Source organism: Zeugodacus cucurbitae, chromosome 4 (genome assembly GCF_028554725.1).
Source record: "Zeugodacus cucurbitae isolate PBARC_wt_2022May chromosome 4, idZeuCucr1.2, whole genome shotgun sequence".
Classification (NCBI taxonomy): Eukaryota; Metazoa; Arthropoda; class Insecta; order Diptera; family Tephritidae; genus Zeugodacus; species Zeugodacus cucurbitae.
In genome coordinates, this window is record NC_071669.1 from 7,336,576 (window position 1) to 7,346,139 (window position 9,564).

Sequence of the window (9,564 nt, forward strand, 5' to 3'; positions counted from 1 at the left end):
ACAACAATTGCATGTTGTTGTTGTTTGTTGTTTGCTGCTTGTTGTTGTTGCTGCGGTAACTGCGGCTACGACTTTTGCCAACACAGTGATGGCTAGCCATATTACATGATGGACTGTTGGCAAACAAGTCACAGGAGACGCATAGCGAGACAACGACGTTGCTAGATGTTGTATGCATTTTACAAAAACAACAACAACAACAAAAAGCGAGAAAAATTAAATGCCAACAAACAGTCGGACAGACAGTGTGAGAGACAGCGCAGCGCAGATAGTCAAAGCAGCAGACAAACAATTGTTACTGATACGCACCGGCATACAAGACAACAAAAGGGTTAAATTGGTATGTATGTGTGTGTGTGTATGTGTGTGGCAAGCAAATAATTACAAACGCATCGTTTGCATATAGAAAATACACTTGAGAATTCCGCAGACCAGACAGTCACACAAACGCACAACGCAAACATTTCCAACAACAACAATAATCAAAACAACACAACGGCAGTCAAGTAAGCGAAACAGCTGGACGCATGCAAAATATATACATATATATAGGACAGTAACGGTACAAAGCATATTAAGCAGCAAGAAATTGCTTACACGCATGTGAACTCAAATGTGTATGTGTGTATCATGCGTGTTATACACGACAAAGAGACAGGCAGTCAGACAGACTGATAGGCAATTCGAATTCAAGCACAAAGTATATGCTGAGGGCAGGCAGCCAGACACAACATAGGCAGCAGTTACAGCATGTTTGCACAACACAGCAGTTTGAGTGATTGAAAGGCAGCTGGCGGCTGCTGCTGCGAAGCAATGACAATTGACTGCACACCTCAACTCAACTCAGCGACACACAACTCAACTCCGCACCACGCAGTTGAGCACAGCTCAGCCAGGCTCAGCTGGGAGTAGCGGCGACACACACCGCACGCTTGTGCAAATGTAAATAAAATTTCCAGCTTCAGCATGATTGACTGTGCGGCAAATAACAATAGAAGCAACAACAGCAACAACAGTAACAACAAACAACGGCGGCAACAACAAACATCAATAATAATACAAATAAACAAGAATAATGCGATTTATTTACTGCTGCCGCCCAAAATTTAATTTAATCATTCACATACAATGCTAAATACAAATACAAATTTAATGACAATTGACAACAATGCGGCAACATTTAAACAGAGTTGCTTGCTTCGGATGTGCCCATACTATGCGATATTTTATATTACAGATGTATAGAGTGAGTTAGATTGGCAAAGCAATGATTTAAAGGGTAGGAGTGAGGAACGAACTGGTAAATAAAGCAAAGCAATTTAAGTAAACTTATGATAAATTGAGTGATGGGAGACTAGAAGGCACGTGCCATGCTAATAAATCAAAATTTTAAAATACTCAAAACAAATAACAACTACAACAAATGCAAGAACAAAATCATTCTTAGGCGATTTGAGTATTCTAGAGTCAGTAAAGCTCCAATGTAATCAATAAATTCGTTGAAATATTTTGGATTGATGGACTTCAGGAAGGATTTTACTTTCATACTAATGTTATAACTAGAAATATGCTAAAATATATCACTGAAACTAAATCAAAATCTTATTTTATAAGTTGATATTATTAATAGTATTCTATAACGGATTTTTATATCGGTAAAATCCACTACCACTTAGAACTGGTCGAACTAAAAAAAATTTATAAAATTTCAATAAAACAATATTTGGGAAGTCACACTACTAATTTTTAGAAACATTAACCCTGCTAAGGTAAGGTTATATAAAATCGGATGGAAAGCAAATATTATCAAAGTAAATCATTATCAACCGCGCCGTTTGTTCTGCTTTGTCCCGCATGGATAAGTAGGCGAAGCGAATGGGTCTGGAGGTGAATGAGGACAAGACGAAATATCTCCTGTCATCAAGCAAACAGTCGGCGCACTCACGTCTTGGCTCCCACGTCACTGTTGATAGTCATAACTCCGAAGTTGTAGATAATTTCGTATACCTGGGAACCAGTATCAACAACACCAACAATGTCAGCCTCGAAATCCAGCGCAGAATCATTCTTGCCAACAGGTGCTACTTTGGACTGAGTAGGCAATTGAACGGTAAAGTCCTCTCTCGACGAACCTTCATCAAACTCTGCAAGTCGCTTATCATTCCCGTCCTGCTCTCTGGTGCAGAAGCTTGGACGATGTCAACATCAGATGAGACGACACTAGGAATACCGCAGACGATGGAACGATGAGCTGTACGAGTTATACGACGATATTGACATAGTTCAGCGAATAAAAAGACAGCGGCTACGCTGGCTAGGTCATGTTGTCCGTATGGACGAAAACACTCCAGCCATGAAAGTGTTCGATGCAGTACCCGCCGTAGGAAGCCGAGGAAGGGGAAGGTCTCCACTCCGTTGGTGGGACCAGGTGAAGAGCGACCTGGTTACACTTGGAATCTCCAACTGGCGCCGAACTGCGAAGGAAAGAGAAGAGTGGCGCGCTCTCATCGATTCGGCTATAACCGACTAAACGGTTGAACGCCAATAACATACATACATACAAATCATTATTAAGATGAAGAAGTCGTTTACTTTAGAGATGTTGGGGTAATTCCTGAAACAATTTCACTAATTTTCTCCACCAAGCTACAGTACATCCTAGATAGCTCACAAAATAACCGAAATATATTATAAATAATTTTTAAAATGGACGCTACAAAAATGAACGACAGGTATAACAAACGACGCCATTTTTGTCCCGCTCTTTTGACATTTGTCCTCAGTAAGGCTTGCCATTTTATCATTGAAAGATATACTATCCAACAATGAGTCGAAATTATTAAAATTCACTACGGAAATTCGGAGTCTGGATTCAGCTTAAAAGGCGCTACGTCCAATTTATTGTCGTCATAATCGAACTGTTTGACCGCTCAATAATAACCGAATATTTTTGGACCGAATTGGATGATATGGACTTTGACAAGTATGTGGTTCTAAGAGGACGGCGTCACAAGCCACACAGCGAATGTCAGAATCGATTTATTGAAATCCAAGTTTGGTGAACGTGTTATCTCATCATCTCGCCTCGGTCGTGCGGTTTGATGTCGTTATACTATCGGCCGATTTAAGTTTGAAAACCGTTGAAAATTTTCTAGTGTCTAGTTATCCTCCGCGTCCGTCCTGCATTCTGCCGATTCTACTATACCAAGTTTCTGCAGGATTCCTCTTAGAGGTAAGGTAAAATTAGAGTTTTTTGGTCCGTCCGCTGTCAACATTAGCCCATAGAGATTTTTTTTTGGGACGACCCGTGTTGCAAATGTTCCAAGACCCGCGATGTTCGTTTCAGAGAACTGAAAGGTCTAGGGCAGTTTAATAAACTGCGTTCCCAGTTGCCCCTCAGTGGGTCAACTCATCCGCATTTTCATTTCGTTCTATATGACCAGGTACCCAGGTGATTTAAACTGAGTTTTCTCCTGCTTTGTATGATGTATGATCTAACGCAGCGAGACTTCGTGTTGGCGCCGCGGGTAGCCTTAATTGATGTTTAGCTAGCCACAAAAAAGTTGATGGACCTGTTTGTTAGGGTGAAAGCCCACTTAGCCACTTCCCTTAGTCCGACAATCTGGGCTAGAAATACCGAATTGTAGCCGTTAAGTTTTAAGCTGTTTTCTGTATGTGGGTTTTTACAGAAGAAGCGTGCTCTTGTCCCTGTACCTCGGAACCTTAAAGTGCCGTCACTTTATAACGAGAAATCACTGAAAGAGTCAGAGTCTATCCGAAAACTCGAGTTTGGGGAGTGTTAAGATGATTGGAAGAAGCGCCGGGATAAGTGCATAATTTTGAATGGGGACTATTCTAAAAGCGACAACATTAATGTAGACGATTGCTAATATCAATATAAATTAAAAATATAGTTATTTTATCTGACTTGCACATTTCGTATATTTTTTTCACAGTTGATTTGCAATAGTAGATTTTCCCGAGAACATTAAATTTTTTATGATTAAAATAAAAATCAGCGAAAATAAAAGTATGTCAGTGTCCATTATAATGCATCTTTATATAATCAATATTATTAAGTAATAATTTTTCATGCAAGCTCGCCACAACGCAATTTAATTATGACACTCATTATTGCAATAAGTCGAATATAAATTACACTATTGCCCTAGAGCTATAGCGCAGGCGGAAATCAGTAAATAAGGAAATAAAAAAAATATGCAGTCATTATAAAATTGCAAAAACTCCTCGGGGACAATTTGGCTCACTACTTATGCCGCATAAAAAAATATACCACAAAACCACCACAGCCGCCAACGCCAACTTCTGCACTTAATTAAGCCGCTTGCTTGCAGTCAGTCGAAGTGACCTTCAAACATAATTTTTGATTGCTTTGAGACAACTGCAACTGCAACGATATAAAGCAAGCAACGGCAGGTGAAATGCCAGAACAAAAGTGATGTTCTCAAAAAAAAAAAAAGTTCACATAAAGGCGCATAAAGCCTTTAGATAGATATGTATGTATGTTTGTATGCATTTGGGGCAGCGTGGAAGAGATGAATTCATAAATTGAATTCACGCAAACTGGCAGCTGTCAATGTCAGTCGTCGTTGTCGCCGCTGCCGTCGCTCTTATTGCACAAGTGATGCTTTTTCATTGCATACCACAAGGCGGCGCCGACGCCAATATGCAACTCACTGACGGACTGACAATTGTATGCAGCAAGCGAGCAAGCGGCAATGAATGAGTGAATAAATGTGTGGGCGGAGAGGTGGGTTAGCAGTTGGTTGAGCGGTCGGACGGTTGGGCGGTTGGGCGGTTGGGCGGTTCGACGTTCTGGCAATTCCTCTCTGTGTGTGAAGACTGATTTCGCAACACCTGACAAAAAGTTTTTAATTACATTACGAAACTGTGTAACTAGTGAAAGCGTAGAAGTGGCGAAAGGGAAAAGGAAATGAGGGAGTGCAAGTGCAAGCACAAGTGCAACTGTAGAAGTAAATATAAGTAGTTGTAGTTGTAAGAAAACGCATGAAGTGCACAAGAAGACGACGCTGCTACTTTAATGAGGCAAAACCTTTACACAGAAACACACAGTTGTATATCTCGTCGCACTTGGACTTGTCATTAAAGTGATTTTTGTACTTTTTTCCCTCGCCTTTTCCCTTTTCATTATCAACTTTTCATTGCAAGGTTGCCTTGTCTTTTTTTTTTTTGCTTGCCTTTTGAATGTCGTAATTGACATGAATTGATGAGCTGAACTGGTGCTCTGTCAAAGTAATGAAAATTAAAGCTTAAAAATGGCTTTAATAAAAAAGTGACAGTGAAATTGACAGATTTTTTCTTTGTTATTTCTGTTTGTAATTTGCACTTTGAAATGCATTTCATTGTCGAAAGGATTTGTGGAAAACAATTTTTTTTTGTTTTATTGTATAAATGTCAGTTCTTTATAATTGGTATATGTGAATATATTGGGTAGGCAAATATCTCCCTTCCGCTTTTTTGCTCTTTATTCAATGCTTTATAAAAAATGTTACGGTGATCAGACAGGAACAGGTTTTAATCACTTGGCGCTATGTCCGATCTAAATGGTGGATGCGATAAAACCTTCCATCCGAGCTCCCGTAGCTTCTGACGAGTCATCAACGAAGTGTGTGGTCTGGCGTTGTTCTGGTGGAACACTACACCCTTCCTGTTGGCCAATTCTGGACGCTTCTGGTCGATCGCCTGCTTCAAGCGGTCCAGTTGTTCGCAGTATAAGGTAGAATTAACGGTCGGGCCATATGGAAGCAGTTCATAGTGGATGATTCCCTTCCAATTCCACCAAACACACAGCAAAACCTTCCTGGCCGTCAATCCCGACTTGGCCACTGTTTAGGATGATTCACCGGAAGGTTTTCGGTCCAGAAGGTTTTTTTGCGTCAAATCATGCGGCACCCAAACATCAAGCTGTTTGTTTGTGTATCCATCCTTCTGCAGATTGTTTAAAATGGTTTGGTGACTAACTCCCATCTCCTGGGCGATGTCACGAGATGCCACATGGCGGTCTAACTCGATGTTTCAAAGATGTATAGTATTGCCAGATGCGAGCTCTGTAGCGCTTTAAATGTATAAGCCGCGAAATTCAGAAGATATATTTAACTTTATATCAGTCTCAAATTTTGGTTTGAGATCTCTCATCGTCCGCCACCGTTGTCATCGACAGCTATATCAAAATATGGAATAACGAACTTGATCAGCTAATTCTAGGCGAAAACATGGTGCTAGTATATATTACTAAAATGGATGATTCAAGAGCTCAAAAGAAGGTATTGGACACATTCATCGGCAGAGCAAGAGGAAGGCCAAGATCAAGATGGATGGACGTATTAAACGAAGATCTGAAGAAGCTCCGACTGAAAAACTGGAGAGAGATCGCAAAAGGCAGAGTAGCTTGAAGGCGTATTGTTCAGCAGGCCAAAGCTCACAGAGAGCTGTAGAGCCAAAAGATGATGATGACAAGCTCTCAAGCACTCTCACAAGCTTAATTGTTGTCTAATTTCAATTAAATTCGAACTCAGCTTTCAAGTATACTATTTATTGTGAAGTAGAAGAATAGAGGTAAAATAAACTTAAATCCACATGGATACAGCATATAATTGATACTGTAAGCATCTCTGTTAGACATTTCCATATAGAATTTTGAATGGTTTTGAGAGTCAAACTGTTCTAGTCCAAGTAAATGCTATGTAAATTTCGAAGAATTTTCTTTAATTTTCAAAACACGCAGCATTAATATGAAATGTGAACTAGAGCCGGAATGTTTCAATAAAACATAAATCTCAAATGTGGTTCGAATAAATTCGAGATTAGGCAGATAGTTTGCTCATTTTATCAGAATCTCAGAGTTCGGCTCACTTAAAGAGCAAATTTACAAGTATTTAGTATAAAAACTTTCTCGCTTTAACCACTTCCCACAAGTATTCCTTTCAATCTTAGTACTATAGATACCTAGCAGCCATCATAGTTCAACATAATACGATTTTTGGTAATCTTTTGCCTCATATACCATACTTGCACTTAAAACAATTTTCCAGCACAAACTATAAGCGATATGGTTGAGGGATTATCTACATATATCACATGTCTTCATAAAACGATCTTGTTAATTTCAACATAATCGGCTCAGCAATTTCGGAGCCTACAAGAAGCATAAACTCACTCAAACATACAACAGTAGATTTATATGTACATTGATACACTCAGCGGCCGACTTATTTGTTGGCTGTCCCTCTAACCAACGAATACACTGAGACACTATACATATATCCAACTGCTACATTTTCCAGTTTGCATACTGCTGTGAGTCCACATTCCCACCGCATGCAAGTGCATGCCAACAGCCCCTCATATAAATGGAGATAAATTAATCTCGCTAGTGTCAACACTTCGAACGGTCCCTGACCGCCGTTGGCTGTACAAACGCCCACACCCACTACTATCCCCCAAACGAGCGCAGCGCTTCGCTTACGCCTCAGGCGTCAATAGTCAAGTGAGAATTCACGCCAATGCCAACCCAAGGCAAGGCTGCTGACGTACATTTGTATATAAGACGTATAGTGGGTATATATTTATGATTGTTTGTATGTATGTATGTATGTATGTATGTATGCATGTATATATGTTTGTATGTATTCAGCTTGCCTGCAGCAGAGAATTGACAGCAATATTGCATTGCAATTGTTCGCTTTGAACAAATAAATTAATCGCGCTCAACGGTATATGTATTCATGGGTACTGATACTTTGCGACCTCGCCATAAATACTATTGTGTTGCAGGCGTAAGTACTTGGCTGGCTGGCTGACTGGCTTATTGCCGTCGCTTGTCGGTTGACGGTGGTAACAATTAATAATGGCTTCAGTTCATTGCACGCATTCATATTGGTCACACATACACTCATATAATAATGGATATATCATTAATGCTAGAAAATTGTGGAGAGAAAAGAAAGAAAGCTGTAGAAGGTTTGAATAAGTTTGTATATATAAATATTCCTGTATGTACGTGTGTCTAAATTAAACAAGCTTTCTATTGTGCACCACGTTTAATCCAGCCATCGAACCTTTTAGGCACATCAACACACTTCAATAATTGCTCAGCATTACTCCGCTATTATTTACACACCTTCCCCATAATCTAACCAGTATACTAACGTTATCACAGTACCCAACCACCCACACCCACACCCACTTACACTCATACATACACAATTTATGCCCACAAATCAGCAGGAAAATGATACCTTATCAAACATTTATTTATTTGTAGGAATCGCTCATTCTTTCTGCCTTTTATAATAATTTTGCGCATCCCTTCGTCGCTTCGGCATGCCAATTTCGCAATTTGCCGCAACCACTAGCCAAACACACACAGATACATACAGGGTTAGATACTAAGTCAATATTTAGAGTGCAATTGTTATTCAGTGCAGGCATACCAATCAATAGCTCAGCTCACTTACTTCAACCAGACCAAGTTGCATAGGTCTCTTCATATCTCTCTTTAGTTTTTGTTATTATTGTTTCACTGTGACTCGCTCAATTATATGTATGCGCTGTCTTTCATACGCATTAGCGTGAGTTGAATGGCCTTGTAAGCGATATGCGTTGCTCGATTGTTGATCGAAAGGATTTGCAGTGCCATTGCTTTGTGTCAGCATAATGATGTTGGTTGAAGGATAATAAAGTTGATATTTGTCTTAGGATAATAATTATATGTTTAGGAAAAGGCACAGCTGGTCAATGATATGCCGTCGAAGTGCGCTGCAAGGCTAAAGCGTTACTCTTATTGAATGCGTAGGGCAGTGGGTGGAGTATGCAAGGAGATTCAAAAATATGAAAGCATTAAGCGCAAATAAAGTGGGTTGCGTGTAGTTAAGAAATGAAGTTCATTCAGGGCATAATTATGCTTTAAAGAATTATCAAGATTATTAGCTCAGGTGGCGCACTATCGTCGATTCGGCTATAACCGGCTAAACGGTTGCAACGCCAATCACATACATTAGCTCATCTCTGCCGGGTACCGGGACCGGAAATGAGGCAACGGGAACCGGTTTTGGGTATATGGACTTCCCCACACCGGAACCTATGTTACCTGAAGCGGATATGAAATAACCGGATAAGGGCTAACCGGAAAAGGGAAATGAAAATGTTACCCGGTTAAGGACATCCGGAACCGGATATGGGGTAACCGGAACAGGATATAGGATATGATGTTACCGAAACCGGAACCGATGTTAACTGAATCGCAAATTAAGTTTCCGAAACCGGATGAACGGAAATTATGTTACCGGAACCGATATTACCTGAACCGAAAATGTGAAAACCGGAACCCGATATGGAACCGATGTCACCGGGAATGTGAAAATCGGAACCGGTTTTGGGGTGACTGGATATGAGCATCCGGAACCAGATATGGGGTAATGAGGTTACCGGAACCGGATATGAGGTAGCCGGAAATATTTTACCGGGAACGGATGTTCGACGGAAGTGGAAATTGCGTAGGAAACGTCACTTCTCCAGGAAGTG